We start from the raw sequence: 20639 nt of genomic DNA, 5'->3' as shown, positions 1-20639 counted from the left end.
ATAACACAATAAAACCAAGCATTCTCATAAAACCATTCACTTACCTATATTCCCTACAATACCTATACACAGCCAACTCCAAAATGTACATATTAAAACACACCACACATCCCTCAGAAAGTCAAAAACACACACCATACCGACGTCCACATCAGCATACATCTAATAAAAGTGCATACAACACCACCATCTAGTGACCAAATAGTAAAAGTACATATTTAAAAATAATTAATACAAATTAAAACTACACCACATTTCAACATACCTATAACTACTAAAACATAACTACACGTTATAAACTTCTACACTGCTTAAACTATATTATACCAAGCACCACCTAGCCCTTTCCTAACATTTCCTGAAAAACTATAAAATAACATGTATTTAAATTAAAACAGAAATAAACAATAAACACAAACTGAAAGTGTGGACTATTTTATCTCACAAAAAGTGGAAGAATACAAAAAAAAGCAAAAAAAAACATAAATAACAACAATACAAACATAATACAAAACAAACTAACACCATGGTATAATAATAACCCACTTCTGGGTGTGGGTAATGCTGGATTTACCCAGTATTGTCATTGTTTGGTCCTCGGCCGCCCTCGGGACCAAACCACGCCAACCGTGGGTAAATCAGCATTACCCACACCCAGGCGTGGGTTATTGCTATAATATCTCTCATTTCCCAAATTGCAGATTATCTTTCATCTCTCTGGATCTCCGTTTGTAATATTTTTTTTTCATTTATTAAACATTTTCTAATATAATTGCATCTTCATCACATGTATTACATGACTCCCAAATCCCTGTTCATCTTAATACTATTCACATTTGATACATTATTTCATAGCTCATTACTTACTAAGCCAGCTGCCTTAACATGCCAGTCTAAGCCTAGCCAATTTCCCTCCAAAGGTTTGACTCAAACACTGTGCCTTGTGTCTAGGTGTCAAGCACCTTAACCATTATACCAACCCTCATCCATTAGCTGGGTATATTCCTTTTCATCCATTTCTCTTCTTTTTTTTCCTTTTGTCCTTGTCCCTTTAAATTTTCTTTTATGTCCTTTACCCTTTAAACAATATAATTCTTTTTTCTTTTACTATCTCCCAATTAATGTTTTCATCATCACTTATTTCAGAGTCGCCTTCTACATCTTCTTTATTATTATTACTTTTCTCATCTATTTTTATATTTCTACTACTTCTAAAATTTCTTCTCTTTGTTCATTTTCTTCTTTTTCATTTTATTTTTCCTTACTCTTATTTTCATATTTACAGTCCATCCATAAATGTCCACTTTTGTTGCATTTATTGCATTTTCAATATGTATAACATTTCAATTCACATGTTTGCATTTTGCCCCATTTCAACAAAAATATTCCATGTTCTTTACCATGGTTTCTTTCTTCTTTTCCAAAAAAAAAAAAACATATTTTGGTTTGCCCCCAGTATTTTACAACACCCCTATTCCCTTACACATTTGTCATGCTTGATATATGTATAATTTTTTCTCTTTCTATTTTTTAACATATTACACTTCACTCTAGTTAATTGTCACTGTTGAAATGACATCCTGACCAAATGTGCAAAATGGGAAAAAGAGGTTGTGGATGGATGGATGGATGGATGGATGGATGGATGGATGGATGGATGGATGGATGGATTACAATCCCATCTGCCAGTCCATAAACACTGCTTTATGAAAAACGTACATAAAGTTTTCAAATGTCCTTTCAAAGTCTTTCTTTCCAACTCTGTTCAAAATTGTACATTTATTTTCTTTTTGTTTTTCTGTTAAATTTTTTTATCACATAAAGATTCCTTGGGTTACTGTCTTTCTTTTTTCATATTCTCAAAGAAAATTTTCCATTGAAAAACAGTCTCAAATATGTTACAAAATATCTCTTTGTTAATAAGAATAAATGTTCCTACCTCATGTGCTTGTACACTCAAAGGAGCTATTCAATTGTTCTACACTTTGTACCTCTCCATTTCTTTGTCTTCTTTACTTTGAATCTTTACAACAAACTTTCATTTTTCATTTGTGTCTGCCATTATCTTTTCTGCTACTTCTCTGTTGCCTTCTTTTACTTTCTCTGCATGTGTTTTATTTTCCATTTTGCCACTATTCTTCAGGATTATCTCTGCATCCTCCTTTTGTATTTTCGCCATAATGTCTCCACAGGAAATGTCTCCTTCATTTTCTAGCTCACTCTACATCACCATATCTTTAGGTAAATCATCCCACAACTGTCCTGACTGGAGGGTTGTAATTATATATCCATCATTTGTCAACTCATCTCCATCAAACAGATTTATTTGAAACATCCCTCAGAATCCTGCATGCATTCTTTGGTTTTGATATTGGCTTTCTCCTCCACTTCTCTCACCACTCCATTATCTCCTTCTCTTTCCATCTGCCTCCCTGTTTGTCCAGCCTGCCTCTGTACCTAGAACAGAAACAACAAGTGCTCATGCAAAATTTTTCTGACTATCATTAATAGTTTTGACAACCCTTACCCTTTATACTATATTTACTATCTTCCATAATATTTTCCATTTTAGTTTCAAATCTCTTTTGTATTATTTTCATAAAGATCTTATAATCGAGTCTATATACTTTGTCAAATAGTCCAAAGCAAAGAAACTAGTGGGCCAGCTACTGACTACAACAAATACTACACACTTTAAAACTCAGCAAAGTGGAGGGTTTTGCCTCCATAATCCCCTGTTTAAATATGCCAACTCTGAGATCGCACTACACTGGGGAAAAGGGCAAATTCGATGATGGCCAACTACTTCTTTTCCCTGAGAAAAATTCACTGAAACAATGGTATGCTGAAATAAGCTTTCACTTAAATGAGTTTGATTAATAGTGATTCGATGAATAGACTATTTGACAAAGTGATATCGACCCCTTATGGTCATTATTATTCAATACTATTGTTCTCCAGTATTTTAATTGACTTCTATCTTCCTTCTGCCATATGAATTTAAGCTTTCGGCCACATAATTCTTTATACATAAAACCTTATTTTAACCATTCATTCAAAATCTTTAAAAATATTTGTTGCCATTCCCTTATATTTTTATACATTTTATGCTCTGTTCCATCTGGTCCTGCAGACAAATCTATATTTACATGTCCAACTACTTTGACTAGTTCATATAAAGAAATCTTCTTTCCCAACTCCTTAATCTATTTTCTGTTAACTTTTTACTTTCCATGTTTTTCACTACCTTCTTTTTCTTTAAACATTTCCTGCACATATTATAGTACACTGGTCATAATCTTTTCCTGGGTTCCTTCTGTTCTCCTTTTACATTTTCTATTTCTGTCATTACAATACCATCTTCCTTTACTAATCTGTTTAAGTAAATTGATACTTTTTTCCTTGTAAAAAAATATTTTTGCTTAAATAACAGTTCTTATCTTTTTTCTTGATGTCTTTCATATAGTTATTTTTCTTTGTCAAGTACTTTCTAGCAATATGTTCTAAATCTTCCATTCCATTGTTATATGTTCTTTTATGTTATCACATCATATTGCCACTGTAAAAATTTTTTTTATATTTTTCCTTAAATGTCATCCACCATTCAGACCAATTTTTATAAAATGTCTTATAGTAATACAATATTTCCATAACTATAGTAATAATCACGTTCCTTCTTTATTCCATGCCTTCTTGATTTATCCTTTTTGTTCATTTGCCTATTTTTATATATTCCAAGATGATCAGAACGCCCTGTTTCAACTACCACTCTTTCACCTATAACTAAACCTTCTGATACTATAAAATAATCTATTTCAGTTCTATATATCCCCTTTTGTAAGTCTAGGAATTTTTGTCCCAGTGTTTTAACATACCACATTTTATAACTTCTAACATTTTCATATTTCATTTCCTTTCGTTTTATACTTGCCTCTTAAATCACAATTATAGTCTTATGTTATTATGACATTATTTATCACTACATATTCTAAAATGTGATGAAATACATTTTCCATTTCTTTACAATTAGTATAAGCATATCATGTTATAATTCTAAATACTTGTTCTTTCCATTTGAAATCCACAATGGTTAATCTTCCCATTTTTGCTAAAGGTACATCTCATATCTTTACTTTATTTCTACAGAAGATGCCTATTTCAGATTATAGCATGCGAACATCACAAACCCGACAAACGTGCATGCTGATTGGCTAATCCAGCCAGTGTGCACATAGTAAATCCTACAAGAAACAACGCAAAAAGTCCGGTCGCTAAATATCATGCGGACAGCAAATAAACAGTAAAGTAAAGTAAATCTAATACCCAAAACACACAACAATTTAACGAAAACACAGAAAACTAACCAATTTCCATACTACACTCCTCATTCCCTCACCTCGAACACTAAAAAAATAAGAAGTCATGCAGTCGCAAATACATCACACACACACTACATTACCACCACTTATAACACAATAAAACCAAGCATTCTCATAAAACCATTCACTTACCTATATTCCCTACAATACCTATACACAGACAACTCCAAAAGTGTACATATTAAAAACACACCACACATCCCTCGCAAAGTCAAAAACACACACCATACCGAACGTCCACATCAGCATACATCTAATAAAAGTGCATACAACACCACCATCTAGTGACCAAATAGTAAAAGTACATATTTAAAAATAATTAATACAAATTAAAACTACACCACATTTCAACATACCTATAACTACTAAAACATAACTACACGTTATAAACTTCTACACTGCTTAAACTATATTATACCAAGCACCACCTAGCCCTTTCCTAACATTTCCTGAAAAACTATAAAATAACATGTATTTAAATTAAAACAGAAATAAACAATAAACACAAACTGAAAGTGTGGACTATTTTATCTCACAAAAAGTGGAAGAATACAAACATAAATAACAACAATACAAACATAATACAAAACAAACTAACACCATGGTATAATAGCAATAACCCACTTCTGGGTGTGGGTAATGCTGGATTTACCCACGGTTGTCTTTGTTTGGTCCCTCGGGCTTCGCCCTCGGGACCAAACCACGCCAACCGTGGGTAAATCCAGCATTACCCACACCCAGGCGTGGGTTATTGCTATAATATCTCTCATTTCCCAAATTGCAGATTATCTTTCATCTCTCTGGATCTCCGTTTGTAATATTTTTTTTTCATTTATTAAACATTTTCTAATATAATTGCATCTTCATCACATGTATTACATGACTCCCAAATCCCTGTTCATCTTAATACTATTCACATTTGATACATTATTTCATAGCTCATTACTTACTAAGCCAGCTGCCTTAACATGCCAGTCTAAGCCTAGCCAATTTCCCTCCAAAGGTTTGACTCAAACACTGTGCCTTGTGTCTAGGTGTCAAGCACCTTAACCATTATACCAACCCTCATCCATTAGCTGGGTATATTCCTTTTCATCCATTTCTCTTCTTTTTTTTTCCTTTTGTCCTTGTCCCTTTAAATTTTCTTTTATGTCCTTTACCCTTTAAACAATATAATTCTTTTTTTTCTTTTACTATCTCCCAATTAATGTTTTCATCATCACTTATTTCAGAGTCGCCTTCTACATCTTCTTTATTATTATTACTTTTCTCATCTATTTTTATATTTCTACTACTTCTAAAATTTCTTCTCTTTGTTCATTTTCTTCTTTTTCATTTTATTTTTCCTTACTCTTATTTTCATATTTACAGTCCATCCATAAATGTCCACTTTTGTTGCATTTATTGCATTTTCAATATGTATAACATTTCAATTCACATGTTTGCATTTTGCCCCATTTCAACAAAAATATTCCATGTTCTTTACCATGGTTTCTTTCTTCTTTTCCAAAAAAAAAAAAACATATTTTGGTTTGCCCCCAGTATTTTACAACACCCCTATTCCCTTACACATTTGTCATGCTTGATATATGTATAATTTTTTCTCTTTCTATTTTTTAACATATTACACTTCACTCTAGTTAATTGTCACTGTTGAAATGACATCCTGACCAAATGTGCAAAATGGGAAAAAGAGGTTGTGGATGGATGGATGGATGGATGGATGGATGGATGGATGGATGGATGGATGGATTACAATCCCATCTGCCAGTCCATAAACACTGCTTTATGAAAAACGTACATAAAGTTTTCAAATGTCCTTTCAAAGTCTTTCTTTCCAACTCTGTTCAAAATTGTACATTTATTTTCTTTTTGTTTTTCTGTTAAATTTTTTTATCACATAAAGATTCCTTGGGTTACTGTCTTTCTTTTTTCATATTCTCAAAGAAAATTTTCCATTGAAAAACAGTCTCAAATATGTTACAAAATATCTCTTTGTTAATAAGAATAAATGTTCCTACCTCATGTGCTTGTACACTCAAAGGAGCTATTCAATTGTTCTACACTTTGTACCTCTCCATTTCTTTGTCTTCTTTACTTTGAATCTTTGCAACAAACTTTCATTTTTCATTTGTGTCTGCCATTATCCTTTCTGCTACTTCTCTGTTGCCTTCTTTTACTTTCTCTGCATGTGTTTTATTTTCCATTTTGCCACTATTCTTCAGGATTATCTCTGCATCCTCCTTTTGTATTTTCGCCATAATGTCTCCACAGGAAATATCTCCTTCATTTTCTAGCTCACTCTACATCACCATATCTTTAGGTAAATCATCCCACAACTGTCCTGACTGGAGGGTTGTAATTATATATCCATCATTTGTCAACTCATCTCCATCAAACAGATTTATTTGAAACATCCCCTCAGAATCCTGCATGCATTCTTTGGTTTTGATATTGGCTTTCTCCTCCACTTCTCTCACCACTCCATTATCTCCTTCTCTTTCCATCTGCCTCCCTGTTTGTCCAGCCTGCCTCTGTACCTAGAACAGAAACAACAAGTGCTCATGCAAAATGTGTCCCACTTGCAACAACAATGAGTAGAGGAAGTTCCCCAGTACCTTAGCCAAATTTCCCTATGACCTGCCCAAATTTCCCCTAGTAGCATATATAACCCCTCAAGTCTCCCCACTGAAAATAGGCAACTTGTGTAATGTGACTAACCCAGCCAACAAAGAATCGATAGATAGATAGATAGATAGATAGATAGATAGATAGATAGATAGATAGATATAGATAGATAGAATTGTTGCATTGTTTAAATTAATCTTATTACATGTATGAACCACTACTGACTTGCTGTTACATGTTATTTCATACAGTATACTATTCAATAATGTACATGCATGGCCTCATACTGCTCACACTACTGCATGCTAGCAGACAGCAGCTGAATGTGTATCCAGGCATGACTGCATGGAACTCAATCTATGATATTCTAGAGATACCTGGATGGATCTACTTCATATGGTTGACATTTCAGAATGTCGACATTCATATGTCTGAGGCCATATGATCAACATTCAAAATGTCGACCATAGAAGAAAAAAATAAAAAACACAAAAACATTACCTTCACGCTGCTAGCAGGGGGGCTATGCCTGCCTGCCCCCCCATACCACCCAGAACTTAAATATACCAACTCCGAGATTGCACTACAGTGTGGAAGATGGAAATCTTTCCATTCTGCACTGTACTGGAGATGCCGCTTCCGCATGGTCGACATTTTGAATGTCGATCATATGGTCTCAGCCATATGAATGTCGACATTATGAAATGTTGACTATATGAAGTAGATCCACCTGGGTAGTCCAAGTTTCTGCATCTCTACTCATTCTTTACTTGGGTTGTAAGGCATGCTCACTGCAGCGAAAGTGCACTTAATCGAAAGTGCACTTACACGAAGTTCAGTACAATGAACGGGTGTTGTACTGAACTTCTGTGCAGTACTCATGGACCTTAGGCTTAGGGCACGGGCCTATCCCTTACTATGACCCGTGCTCTAACCCTAAGGTGCGTGATGACTGCAGCGCAGTGAAGGACATAGCAATGCCCTCCACTATGGTGCAATAGTCAAGAACCTTAGGGTTAGGGCATGGGTTAGAGTAAGGGGATAACTTTACTAACTATCCCCTTACCCTAACCCATGCCCTACCCCTAAGGTCCGTGACTATCGCACCATAGTGGAGGACATAGCTTGTTTTTTATGTCCTCCACTGTGCTGTGGTGTTTTCGGTGAAGTGCACTTACGCAAAAGTTCACTTTTGTTAAAGTGAACTTTCACAGAAGTGAGGCTTCCTATTACAAGTTCGAAGTAGTGAACTTTCATTCTTGTAATCGGAATCCATATATACACATATATACATAAATATACATATCTATGTATCTATAGTTTTATATATATATATGTATATGTATATATATATATATATATATATATATATATATATATATATATAGATATAGATAGATAGATATTAGATATATAGATATATATGGGTGACATTCACTCTATCGAATCTTCAGTTATATGACAGAGTGAAGAGCTTGCAGATGTGAAAAGAAGGAGGATTGAGTGCAATTAGGTAAGGTAGACGTGGGTTTGGAATTTTAATGCTGAAACTTTCAGATATACTGAAAGTTTATGCATTATGGGGTAGGAGTGTGTGTGACAGTGTTTGTGTTCAAGGGTTAGAGTAATGGTCAAGTACTTTGATAAATTTAATGATGGATATGTGTTCTTCTATATATGATTTGTGTCGGAGCATCTTGCATAGCACTAGCATTATGGAAAAGGTTTTTCAAAGATTAGCCTGGGAATTCATGCAGAACCCTACTGTTCACATTAAAGACTGTGGTAAAAAGGCCCTGTTTCCATAATGCAGAGATCTGAAATTCGGAGACACATTAGCTACAATGAGGAAAGTCCGCATTGCTGGCTAATTCGCATGTCTCTGAATCATTGTTGTCTACAGTGAGTGCACACCAGCCCCTTCCTACTGTAGTTAACAGTGACGGCAGAATCACATTAGGAGTGACACCTCTTTCAGTCACTCTCCTACAGGCAAGCATTCAGTAAAACACACAAACACACACACACACACACACACACACACACACACACACACACACACACACACACACACACACACACACACACACACACACACACACACACACACACACACACACACACACACACACACACACACACACACGTGCATGCATTCACACATGCTATTTTAATTTCTTAAGGTCTGACTTTACTCTACAGCCATAACATACACTCACAAAGCACCCCAAAACACTATTTTACCACTAAAATCCCCAGCACTTACCTCTTCCCTGATAGATAAACATGGCAGTCTGGAAATGTTACAATGAGCAGCCAGAAGTGGCTGTGATAAAAGTATCTTACCACCTAATGTTCTGGGGAAAAGCACATGACTAATTAGAATATGCCTGTCTCCCAGACTTTTTCATTAGCATGCAGTATATCAGTGGAGACAGCACTCCACTTGGGCTGTTCTGAATGTGAGTACACCTCATGGTAACTTTTATGAATTTGGTCTGAGAATTTAGGTTGGAGTTAGTGACAGGTGTCGGGTTAGCATGCATACCTAAATCACAGTCTGATGATACAATAGCACTACTTTTCTGCATCCTAGCCGTACATCCACCTTTAATATTGGCATAAGGTCTGACCTCACTCTAGAATCATAGCTACATCATCTGGTGCCGTGGGCAGTCCTAGCACTCACCCCCCAAAAATAAAAAAATGAAATAGAAGGCCACTCTGAGCATCTAAATACAAATACTAATGGAGTACTGGGGCACTTATGTAAGAAACAATGGTATCACAACAGCTTCTTCTTAAATAAATGTCAGTACTACACTCATGCCCCTGTGGCATCTACAGATAGAGACCCCTAGCAATTTGCTTCTGGAGCAGCTGCTTCTTTCACCTTTCCCTAGTTGCAGCTCTTCCTAAACCACAGAAGAACATGGGGACTGTAAGTATGTCCTGTCAATTGCCTCATTGGGAGAAGGTTTTCCCAATGTCCCAAAACAACCAAAGATGGTCCCACTATAGCTGTGGTAGCAGATTTTCACACCACATTTTAGGTGGGTTTGAAAACCATTTCATATCTATGCAGGGCTAGCCGATGCTGTCACATGACACTGATGTCACAAGTGGCACTCGGGATCAATCAGCATATATATCACAATGTCACCTAAGCAAAATCTACCACAGCCAAATCAAGCATAGACCTCACTGCTGTGTTACATGTCATCTATGAAAATATGAAGACCAAAGATACAGTAATGACTAGTCTTATGAGGTCTGTGATGGCACACACTGTTGCCATGTCTACATCCATGTGGAGATTGCAATTGCAGCAGTCACTTTTCTAACAGATAATGTTGTCCAGATTCAGAGAAGGTATACACCAGAATGTTTTGGAGGCCTGCCATCACAGGAAACACAATCATGACATGCATCTGATCATATGCCTTGCAATATCCACCTTGTTGTGGGCAAACACAACTTTCATCCTCTATTGGGAGGACAGCTCAGGATGAGGCCTCATCCTGGACACAGTGCCACAGTCACAGGCTATCGCTGTCAGGCAGAGCCACATAAGCCAGCATAGTAGTTGCAGATCACAATTAATTAGTAGCATCCAAAACACTTCACAGCAGGACATTTTCTGACACAGAATGTTCCTCGTCTCATGTCTCCTACTTCCACATCAGGTCATAGTCACATAAATGGTTACCTTGATGTTGCATAATTAAATTGTATATGACACAGAACCCTTATCACCTCAATGCATAGCTAAATTGCATATGACACACAACCCTTATCATCTCAAGTCTCCATCCCCCATGATACCATACTGTCACTGTGTACTCATCAGGGCTGTCACATCTGGACTCGACATCACCACTTCACCTGAAGTGATATATCCTGTACCCATCACTGTCTCATGGATGGTTGTCTGGCTGCCAGCTGTTATGTTTATTTTATTTATTTATTTATTTGTATTTGTTAATGATGGAGAACACTGATCTCCATGCACCTTTTTCATACTCAGCTTGGGAGCCCTGTCTAGTTAAGCGACTTGCTCAGTTACATAGTTAGGCACTGGAGGCTGATGGAATTAAACTCTGGACCACTGTACCTTAAGAAACAGCTGCTTAATCTCCTGCACCGACTACCAGATACTCCTGTCTAGATGATGGTGCTGATATGATTTTCCTGTTAGTAATGTACATGAGCAGAGAGAACATAAATTTATCTTGGGGTTGACCAGCCTGTCTCATCACCACCATATTATAGAGCATGCAACATACTCAGAACATCCTGCAAAATAGTGTACAGCTGCCAGATGTGCCAAAGCAGCAGAAGTGGGCTCTAAGGTGGCTGGAGACATACTCTACAATGTTGTAGGTACGTACAGTGTTATACAGGTGTTTGGCCACACTCTGTGGGTTCTATATTAGTGTTATAAGTTAGGGTTCTACCAGGTATTCAGCACTGCTTCTAGCATTGTATGTACACAGGGGTGTCAATAGGCATGGACACACTAGACACGTAATTGCATACTTTAACAGTTATTACAGTACCTGTACTTACCAATGACATGGAATTTAAGTATGTGATCAGTGGTGATATAGCTGAGCTCTATGTCAGGGATATGATATGAATCATGCAAACTGCCTGGGTGCCACACAGACATATTGCTTATGATCACATATGCATCACAGACTAGCTGGTAGTTCAAAAAATGTTAAGTCTTTGCTGTTGACAAATGTTTGTGATGGTTGGCTAGGTGAATTCTTTATTGATATATGTGACCAGTCTTGGCATACAGTACTTTAGGGAGGTGGGAGATACCATTAAAGGCATGCACAGTGTTAGCTTTCTTCTGTAGTGTGCTACAAAAACATATATGATCCTCCAGAAGTAGAAGCATTATATCAGTGAACCTTTTGAGTATTCTAGAAGTGGGAGGCCCATAAAATACCCAGCGTGTACCCAGTAATCTCTAAGAAGCATGATAGCTATACTTATCCTGGTCTCCAAAGGGACGGGGAAGTCATGCAATCCTATCAATTCCATGTGGTCTCCAAAGGGATGGGGAAGTCATGCACTCCTATCAATTCCATGTGCGGTGACTCATGTCAGACAAGGCCTGTATAATGTTTTGATTGAGTCCAAAGTGATCCATAATCTGTTCTTCAGTGAAACTATGATACATCAGCTAATGACAATACTATTTACACTAGTGATGGATGGCACCACACATATACCTGCAGGTACCAGGGCTTTATGACATGTAGTGTGCAGCTCTGCAAGAGTTACTGCAAGTCTGAGCATTCTTGTTACATGCAACAATGATATTTTGGTATATTCTGCCCTTTTATAGTCTGTCACACGTTGCTGCACAATTTCCACTGTAGATGACTATAAATCAAGGCTATGTTTACCTTGCATACATGTTAACATAATTAGAACCTTGTTCTAGCTCCCTTTCTAATTTGTATGTCATGATTCAGTCGTATTCTTATATGTTCTTCTGTAATTTGGGCCTACTGCCCTGGACCATAACATGCAACTATGAATCACTATTAACGTCACTAGATTTTTTGTTTTCAATTCTGAAGCAAGTGTGTGATATATACTATAAATCTTAGCTATGAATACTGCTAATGGATGCTATATCATACCTACTAACACCATCATAAAGCATATTATTCTTTTATTACATGAACAAGGACTGGTATGTTATATTTTTCAAGTCACATGTCTTGAACATGGACAGAATATTGTTCTGACCCTTGAGTAACCTAATCCATTAACTTGTAAGCCATCCTTCAAAGCCACCACAGTAGAACATACATTTATCTTGGGGTTGACCTCTCAGTGTTTTTATATTTGCCATTATTAGATGGGCTAATGTAACTATTTTGCTTATCTGAGCTGAGTGCTTCTGTATGAAAAACTTAGAACTGGTTTATTTTTCACATCACCAGCACATTGCCATTCAATAATATTTGCCTACCTTTGGTCTTCCTTGGTCTCATCACACAGATCTACCAGAACACTCCAGATTCTGTATCCTTATTTTCCATTTATAAAACAGGAGACTTGTATTTCCATCAACCTGTGACAAGAAAAACAGGTGGAAAAATAGCTAGGTTCTTGTGGTGGAAAGATATTAGAACAGTATGCCTGTCACTTATCTAATTTTATTTATTTATTTTTATTTATAGTAATAATAAGCAGGGAATTGCATGCAGTGACACAAACAGCACTGTTGTATAAACTCTGGTGCACAGACTGCTGTGCACCTAAGGCAGTCTACCACTGCTTGCTTTACTGAAGAACATAGATGCTGCTTAGATTTATTACCAGTCTGTCCTTTTCTCTCAAAATACACTTATCCTTGGGCTAAACCAAATCTCAGTTTTTTCAGGGTTCATGACTATAGAGTTAACTCCCTGAGTAGTGTTACGTGACAATATCTATATCAACATCTATCTATACAGCTATGTTTAATTTTCTGACAAAATTACACACACACATATATATATATATATATATATATATATATATATATATATATATATATATATATATATATATATTTTGATGGCATATACTAAGCTAGTATACTTAGTAAAAATATAATTCTCTTAAGCATATTCAACAGGTGTCCAGATCATAGAAAGATGTTAATAACGTTGTCATAAATTATTTTATAATGCCTTTTTGCTATATTAGCTTGGTAATGGGCAACTATCGCAAAATATCCAGAACTTGTTTGTGTTTTTAGCCACTTCAAGGCATTTAGAGTCCCGGGGCTGTCCCAAAATGAAATCCTTTATTCTTGTAAAAAAATTGGGCCATCAGAAATTCAATATTTCTTTGTTCTGTCAAAAAAAAAAAATCACATCTTTTGATCTTTTTTTGCAAGAAGTCACAATATCCAAATCAGTAAGTATTTGTGGTGCTCCTTAGTGCCTATTTTATTTATTTTGATATTCGATATTGCGTTTATCTGGGTAGACAAGTCAGTGTTAGATGTTTGACTGTTTCTGAAATTAAAGAATAATTTCAAGCTAAGTATTTTTTTTTTTTGTTTTACCCTTATTGTGAACCAGCCTCTTTTAAGATCTCTTCTTTATGTCTTTTGCTGAGATTACCTCAGTATGAGGAGGTAGTAATAAAATGCATACAAAAGATGTCACTCAGCACCACTGGGACTCACTACAAAAGTATTATCTAATACTGTCAAGGCTGGATCTGTTGTCAACACTACAGCAAAAGAGTAACTTGGCCGTTACAACTCAGGCAGTGAAGAAAAGAAGCACACAGAAAGGAGCAATCAATACACATTAACCTATCCATGTACCAATCACACTCACTCGGACATTACTGTAGATGACTAAAATCATCATACTATAATAGTTTAAGCAGTATAATCCTTCCTTAGGGTACAAGTGGTCTGGTTATGACCGAAATGAAAGCAGCCTGGGTGACAGAAAGTAAATCAAAATAATACTGGAATTACAAGTTCTAATATATATATATATATATATAGATATATATATATATATATATATATATATATATATATATATACATATATATATATATATATATATATATATATATATATATATATATATATATATTCAGTACTTTTAGACCACCGCTGTTTAATGATGAGGCCAGAGTCCTTTACAGAGGCATAGCCTTGTAGTGGGGATGCCCAAACAAGTATAAAAGTATTGCATACTTAAGATGTTAATTATTACATACTGTTTTATGTCATACCAATTATTACATACTATTTTATGTCATACCAGTCTACGTAAAGAAGGCTAACAATCAGCAAAAGCATGTATTTAGATTGCAAACTATCAGTAAAAGAATAATGTACAAGTCACAACTTCATTATTAAAAGTGTGCCTGTGTGTATATGTGAATGTATGTGTGTGTGCCTGAAAGCACATTTATTGTGTGTATATCTGTATATATTTGATGGGGTCTGCTTTTGTAGAGTGCATCATGTGATTTTTTTTTAGAGGGAGACCAAACACAATTTTAAGAGAGGCTAATGATCTTCTCACAGGCTTGAGAGGGGATCATTGTCAGAGTGCCTGAGAACATATGTTTTTAGATTGGTAGATCATTTAGTGCAGTCCTTAGACTGAACTTAAATCAATTATACAGTGTCAAAAAACATAAGTTGACTTAAACTTTCTGTAGAATGTATGTAATTTCATTAGCCTACAGTGTAACTGGAAATTTTAATTACATGGACAAATAAATCTACAAGCCAAACTATTCTTGCCATGCATTTCCGTAACTGCTGGAAACAATTCCATACCCTGCCCTTAAAAAAATCTTGACACTTTTGTCTAAAGCCTGCTGAGATGCCATAACTAATTTTCATTTAACATCCTCAAATGGTACTGTAATAGAAACTGTATAACATATCAAACTACTGAGACTCACAATAGAGAAAAACCTCAAATTTGATCTTTAAATTCAAGAAGTGACTAAAAAATGCATCAGAAACAGGGCAAGCTATACAGAGTCAAAATCTTCCTTAAAGACTCCACCAGAAAATGTACAGCATATGCTTTCCTTTTAACCACTTGATCATATGTTGCCTCTACATTCATCAGCCTACAACCAGCTGAACTGACCAGCTTGCATAAACTTATAATAAAGTCAATAATTTGCCACTTTTTCTCCCACTTTCATCCATCACTGCATTGCAACCAAACAAACGTAACTGTCTTGAATACATTACACTGCTACTATTCTTTCAGTTGAAGTTAGCCCAAAACTTCTTACATACACCTGAAAAAAGCTCATCTCTGGCTTCCCTCATGACATGGTACTGTCCTCCCTCTACACTCAAAGCCTCAGTAAAGATTCCTGTCGCATGTTATAACAACGAACAACTCACATTGCAATGTTCTGTACTCCATGTTCCATCTTCCAGCCAAAACCCAGGGAATTTTGGCCCATCTGTGAAATTACTATTGCAAGTGGTAGCTGGGAATGTAGGAACTCCAACATAGATAAAGATAAACATTTCCAAAACCAAAACCGACTTTTAAAATTGCGGTATGATATCTTTTTGTCAGTGTATGGAAAAGCAAGTTTAGTACATTGCTTCTAAGGAAAAATGGAAAATACATTTCCTGTTACTTCTATCACTGTTTTTTGTTTGTTTGTTTTAAAGAGATTCATCTACTATAAACAGGTCCATCTAGGCCTGATCTGCTGTCGGACTAGATGAGTGGGATTAACACAATATACAAGTGAAGAATGAAAGAATTAAACCCTGAACATCAGTGGCAGTGCTAGCAAGTTGGCAGCAGATGGCTGCCACCACAATGGGCTTTGCTATCCCTTTTTTGATTTTTTTCACCAAAGTCTGGAATGTTCATGGAGTTGGTTATCACATGCTGAGGAATATATCTTATCACTAAGAGTACAACTTTGGTGCCTGGAGTTCTCTCATGTTGGGATCAATTACGGCATGGATGACGATCTTGTCTGTAGTTAGGGATCAAGGCTTTGAACCTAGGAGTCTTGCTATTATTGGAGTGGATGGAAGATACATGTGTGAAGATTTATGGTTGCAAAACAGTTTTGTTTCATGAAGAGGTGTCCTGTGAGTGACTATTTCTGGAGACTTTGTGAATTTTTGAGATAATGGCGGTATGGGCTTATTTCTTTGCAATATCATACCAGGTTGCAACTTTTTTATGCAGCCCCTTTTTAATTTATGTTGAGTGACTTCAAATGTGTTTCTCCCATGGCTTTTGCTGTGTCAGGATGTACAAAACTCCATGTCCCTTTTCTTTGCTTCATCTACAGCTTGATTAGTCTTGCTACTGAAGTGTCAGCTCTTTTAATGTCAAGTGTCAACAGACCAAAAAAAGACTGAAAACTCACAAGAGTGAATGTTGAACAGCACTCTACTCCTTTAACCCTGTTTTTGCAGGGGAGCAAGACCTCCTGCCCCCCTGATATGGGAGGCAAGACCCCCTGCCCCCCAAAATTATATATAGCAACTCTGGGATCACCATTCTAAGAGAAAAGGGAATATTCAGTCATGACAAAAATAGTATGACTCCTGTTTGGCTACTGACTGACTCAATGTTCTATCATATGGACAAGGGCAAACTGATGTGGTCCTTATTCATAGACTTAGCTTCCAGCACACCTTTGTTTGCCTTTGAATTACTTCCAGGTAATGTACTTCAATGCCAGATGCATGGCTTGAAATCTACATTACCTTATATGCAATACATTGAAGGTGATAATTTAGGCACCTGTCATATTTGATGTTGCTATACACCTAAATGCAGGTCTAGCCTGATGAGATTTTCAATGTCATAGTTAATCAGATGAGCTATAATATGCTGTGTGGATTTGCATGTCAGACTCATCAGGCTGATGAGCCTGTAATTCATTGGGTCAGTGATGGGACCACCCTTGTGGAGCAGCATCTCTATTGCAAAAGCTCAGACACAAAGCGAGTGGTTAAACTCAGGATAAATAGCCTAAGGAGTGACTTCACCTGGGATTGCTTGATACTGCCTATTATACAGCCAGGTATATGATTAGATACCATAAAGGAAGAATACCTAGTCCTTGAGAACACCTTTATTATATGATCTTTGGTGATGATGATGGGGGGGGGGGGGTCTAAGGGCATTGGAGATGCATAGGCTTTGAATAGTCATTTCCAGATTAAAGTTGGCACTGGATTTGTTAGCTAATGTGTTGGCAGCATCTACTTGGTCAGAGTAGATGGTGCTATCTTGACTAAGTTCTGTGCAATGTCGTGTGTTGATGGCCTTGTTGTTCAGACGGAGGCATGCACTGGCACACAAAAGCAGCTATAAGTGGGATAGTGTTGAATATGATAATATATAGGTTCATAGGTTCATAGGTAGATACTAGGCTATCTGCCCTAGGACATTTATAAGCCTAGCCAGAGTGTATTTGGCTTCCGCCTCCCTATTAGATTAGCCTCCTGCGCTTCTGTAAAGTAGGTCACAGAAGGTACCCTTTTTAAGATTAGTTTACTGTGCCTCTGTCTAGCAGGGACACAAGAGAGATCCCAGGGGTGAATTTGCGATTTCCCATCCACGCGTCCAAATTTCGCTTGAAGAGGGTCAGCGAGGGGCTATGTCTAACATGAATTGGGATTCTATTCCAGAATGAGGGGAGCCTCTGGGAAATGAATCTGTCCCTCCGGCATGTCCTATTTATTTTTGTGCTGAGGTTTAGGTCCCTGGAGTGTGTAGCTCTAAGGGACTTGGATTTTTTGAGGTGGAGCATGTCCATTAATTCTGGGTTTGACATGGCTTTGTACATCAGGCATAGATCGCCTCTGAGTAGGCGGTAAGCAAGTGAGTAGAGCTGGAGTTTCTTTAGTCAAGCTGCATAGGACATATGTTTGTAGCCCATGATCCTCTTGGTGAGGTACTTTTGGGGTCTCTCCAGTTGCTGCAGGTGTCGGGTAAGGTACATCCCAAAAGGGGCATTGTATTCAATTATGGGCCTGATGAGTGACGAGTAGAGGGGCACAATGACCTCTCTTGATCTAGATGCGAACCCTTTCGTGATAAGGTGGGCTATATAGAAGGTCTTTCTAACCACTTTGGCAACGTGATTATCAAAGGAGAGATTACTATCTATGCTGGTCCCCAAATCTCTAATTACTTCTTCTGTACTTAATGGATTACCACCTATGTGGTAATTTGTGGGCACCTTGTTTTTCCCAAATGGGATGACAATGCACTTTTTAGCATTTAGCTTGAGGCCATGGCTCTGGCACCAAGCATCCGTCTCTGTGAGACCTTTTTGGAGGATGCTTGTGTCACTAGAGATTCGATTATGGCCCCCAGTTTGCAGTCATCTGCGAACTTTGTCAGCCATAATCCCCCCCGTGTTAAACTGAACCTCAGAGAAGTATATACCGAACAAGAGAGGTCCCAGAACTGAGCCCTGTGGGACGCCACTTGTAACTGGTTTGGATTCGGACATGGCACCTGCGATTCTGACCATGTGGGTTCTATCTATGAGCCAATTTGCAACCCATCTTGTGATATAGGGGTTGATATTTAAGCTGGTAAGCTTATTTATGATGCCCAAGTGGGGTATTGTGTCAAAGGCTTTTGTGAGGTCCAGGTAGGCTGTGTGGACTACCTTGCCCTCATCTATGGCTTTGGTAACTGTTTCAAAGAAATCAACTAGGTTTAAGAGGCAAGATCTACCCTTAACAAAGCCAAATTGGGTAGGGTCCAGTGTCTGGAGGCTCCCAATGTCTTTGTTTATGAGTTCCATGATGATATGCTCCATAGCTTTACAGACCAGACTAGTCAGGCTTATGGGGCGATAGTTTCCGGGGTCCGTTGTGGTGCCACCTTTGTGGAGTGGGACCACTGTAGCTGTACGCCATTCTTTGGGTACATATCCTGTAGTAAGGCTAAGTTTGAACAGTGACTTAATGTGAGGGTTCAGTTCTTCTTGGAGATCGTATAGGACACAGCCTGGGACACCGTCCAGTCCCATAGATGCTGTGTTTTTTGCTTTGGAGAGGGCAGCTTTCACCTGTGCAAATGTGATGTCAGGGAGGTTACATTCAGTTGGGATAGGCATTTGCTCCTTTGGGGGGGAAGGGGGGGAGAAGTCTGCGCTGAATCTGTCTGCCAGGATGTTGGCTATGTCTGTAGGTTCGGTATATTTTGTACCATTATGCAACAATTCAGAGCATATCTGGGAGTTTCCACCCATGTTCCTGACACAACTAAAGAAGGCCTTGTGATTATCTTTAGTGACTAGGGCAATTTTTCTTTCGAAACTGGCCTTTGATGATTTTATGAGGGATCGAAGTTTCTTGCTAATACTGATCAGAGATGCCTTCCCTTTTTGGGATTTTGCTCTGTCATGTAGTAGCTTCCTCCTTCTGTTGTATAGCTTATTTATGGCGGGGGTCCACCAGATTGGTCTCCTGTTTTTGGAGGAGTGAGTCTTGGTTTTATTTGGGATAGCACGATCCATGCATTCCTGCAGGTGCTCATAGAATGCATTTGTAAAGGATTCTGTGGATTGGGCTGTATTATCCTCTGGCCCAGGGGCTTTGAAGGATTCCACCTCAGTCTTGAGAAGTGAAAAGTTGGCTTTTGAGAAATTCTTTATAGTGATTTCCTTGGCTGGGGGTGGGGACTTTGCATCTGGTCTAGTAGAAAATTTCTAAATGGGACAAAGTTACATGGGAAGAAGCAGTGATAAAGACATGGAGACAAATACCTGATGGAAGGGTGCCAACAGGCTGTGTGAAATTGAGTTCATTTTCATATCTGGATTCCAGAAACACAATGGTGTACATATTAATTGCTGGGAGGAATATACAGCTTTTTCTTAAAGAATCAAAAAGTTAAGCTTACCAAGTTAGCTGCATGTAAGAAATGGACAGGTTATTTAAAAGGAAGAGGAGGATGTATATACAGAAATCTCATGAATGAGAACATTTAAAGGATGAGGCAGGTGGAACAAGACTGGAGAGAGAAATACCAAGGGTAGTGGGAAGGAATTTGGTTGGCAATAAATAGTAAGCGCAGATAGCATATTGTTTGTGATTAACAAATGAGAACC

This window comes from Protopterus annectens, chromosome 7.part1 (genome assembly GCF_019279795.1).
Source record: "Protopterus annectens isolate FY-2018-M chromosome 7.part1, PAN1.0, whole genome shotgun sequence".
NCBI lineage: Eukaryota > Metazoa > Chordata > Ceratodontiformes > Protopteridae > Protopterus > Protopterus annectens.
Note: the sequence above shows the minus strand (reverse complement) of the source record.